Source organism: Babylonia areolata, chromosome 19 (genome assembly GCF_041734735.1).
Source record: "Babylonia areolata isolate BAREFJ2019XMU chromosome 19, ASM4173473v1, whole genome shotgun sequence".
NCBI classification, from domain to species: Eukaryota; Metazoa; Mollusca; class Gastropoda; order Neogastropoda; family Buccinidae; genus Babylonia; species Babylonia areolata.
Genome location: NC_134894.1, coordinates 23,320,764 through 23,323,263, shown reverse-complemented (window position 1 = coordinate 23,323,263; position 2,500 = coordinate 23,320,764). Strand labels below are relative to the sequence as shown.

At 38.1% G+C, this 2,500-nt stretch overlaps 1 protein-coding gene across 1 annotated transcript in view; it reads left to right on the top strand.

Annotated features, from left to right (window-relative positions):
• The window catches only part of LOC143293548 (spermine oxidase-like), a 34,839-nt gene extending 32,952 nt beyond the window's left edge, over positions 1-1,887 (top strand). The window contains exon 10 of the mRNA XM_076604480.1: positions 1-1,887. This exon is cut by the window's left edge and continues 2,223 nt beyond it. The gene's annotated coding sequence lies outside the window, so the exon portion shown is untranslated.
• The last annotated feature ends 613 nt before the right edge of the window (positions 1,888-2,500 follow it).

Genomic DNA, 2,500 nt, shown 5'->3' with positions numbered 1-2,500 from the left:
CTTCACTTCAGATTGTATGAATGAGTCAAAGCTTCACTTCAGATTGTATGAATGAGTCAAAGCTTCACTTCAGATTGTATTGATGAGTCAAAGCTTCACTTCAGATTGTATTGATGAGTCAATGCTTCACTTCAGATTGTATGAATGAGTCAATACTTCACTTCAGATTGTATTGACGAGTCAATGCTTCACTTCAGATTGTATTGATGAGTCAATGCTTCACTTCAGATTGTATGAATGAGTCAAAGCTTCACTTCAGATTGTATGAATGAGTCAAAGCTTCACTTCAGATTGTATTGATGAGTCAATGCTTCACTTCAGATTGTATTGATGAGTCAATGTTTCACTTCAGATTGTAAGGATGAGTCAATGTTTCACTTCAGATTGTATTGATGGGTCATCGTTGTTCTGTTTTGAAGACCATATGCAAATTTTGCTGTCTGGAATTGGGGAGATATTAGAAAAGTATGGTCTCAAAGACCGTTTTTGACATGATGTTTTACCAACGCCATTCAAATGAAAGATTTTATGGATTTTGTGTGGCGTGCGTGTGTGCGTGCGTGTATGCGTGTGTGTGTGTGTGTGTGTGTGTGTGTGTGTGTGTGTGTGTGTGTGTGTGTGTGTTTCAGTTAAAGCAATACGTCTTTTGAATAAATTCCTAATTCTAATTTTAATTGCTTTTAATCTTATTCTGTTCCGCTATTCACACGCTTCATAAAGGATTGCTACGTGTCTATACACTTGACACAAGCAATTTGAGGACCATCTTTCTCTCTCTCTCTCTCTCTCTCTCTGTCCATCTCCCACATCTCTGTGCTCACGCGCACGTGATTGTGTGTGTGTGTGTGTGTGTGTGTGTGTGTGTGTGTGTGTGTGTGTGTGTGTGTGTGTGACTTGAGGAGGGGGGTGAGAGATGTACATTCAAGACTTGACAAAGTTCAAGCAGTTTCTATACTATTTTACGCATGTCACACATTAATTTTTGTAATGCAGCTGGCCGCTCGTAGTTGTATGGAGAAGAGACGTACCCTTTCCTTTCAAATTTCATATACAGCGTATATGGACATTACCTTGAAACTGAGCTGAGTTGAGCAATTCTGAATGACCATATATGGACACTACCTTGAAACTGAGCTGAGCAATTCTGAGTGACCATATATGGACACTACCTTGAAACTGAGCTTTGAGCAATTCTGAATGACCATATATGGACATTACCTTGAAACTGAGCTGAGTTGAGCAATTCTGAATATATGGACACTACCTTGAAACTGAGCTGAGTTGAGCAATTCTGAATGACCATATATGGACACTACCTTGAAACTGAGCTGAGTTGAGCAATTCTGAATGACCATATATGGACACTACCTTGAAACTGAGCTGAGCAATTCTGAGTGACCATATATGGACACTACCTTGAAACTGAGCTTTGAGCAATTCTGAATGACCATATATGGACATTACCTTGAAACTGAGCTGAGTTGAGCAATTCTGAATATATGGACACTACCTTGAAACTGAGCTTTGAGCAATTCTGAATTACCATATATGGACATTACCTTGAAACTGAGCTGAGTTGAGCAATTCTGAATGACCATTGTCTTCCTTTCTTTGATTTTAGCTTTGGTGTCTGAGTGTTTCGCTTTTTATCTTTTGTTTACGTTTTTTTTTTCCTTTTTTTTCTCTTCTGTTGCATTCCTTTCAGAGGTGTATCATGAAATATGGTATTATCTTTTGTTGCTTATTGTCCAAATTATTTTAGTTTTCAGATTAATTTTCCTGAAGTATATTTTTGTCTGTGTCTGTTTTGTTTTCGTGCTTATAAGGAACTTGTGGTTGCACAGATTGACTTCCATGTGGACGAATAAATTTTGTTTTTAAATTTGACTTGAATTGGTAACTTTTTATTGTTTAGTTATGTGGTGGTCTAGTTTGACAATTTCTTCTGTTTGTTTGTTTTGGGGTTTTTTTTTGTTTGTGTTTTTTTCTTGGTTTTTGGGTTGTTGTTTTTTTTGGTTGTTTTTTTTTTTTCATGCGTGTCGTTCTTTCTTATTTATGGAGAGAGAGAGAGAGAGAGAGAGAGAGAGAGAGAGAGAGAACTCACACACACAACACACACACACACACACACACACACACACACACACACACACACACACACACACACACACACACACACACACACACACACACACACTGACAGGTGGACGGAAGAATGAGAGGGAAATGTGTGGTGAGAGAGAGAGGTCGAGAGAAAGACAGAGATAAAGAGAAAGAAAAAAACTGAGAGAGAGAGGGTGGAGAGAGAGAGAGAGAACTCAGAACTCTTTTTATTTCGAGGATTAAGATTTGGGACATGGCCCATTCTTCCAACCTGTCCTTGCTAATCTACATCATTTACAATGGCACATATATATTTAATGGAAAGGGAAGAAAGAGAGAATTCAAAAGAGAGGGGAAAAATTCCTGCAGAAAGAATATGATAAAGAACACACACACA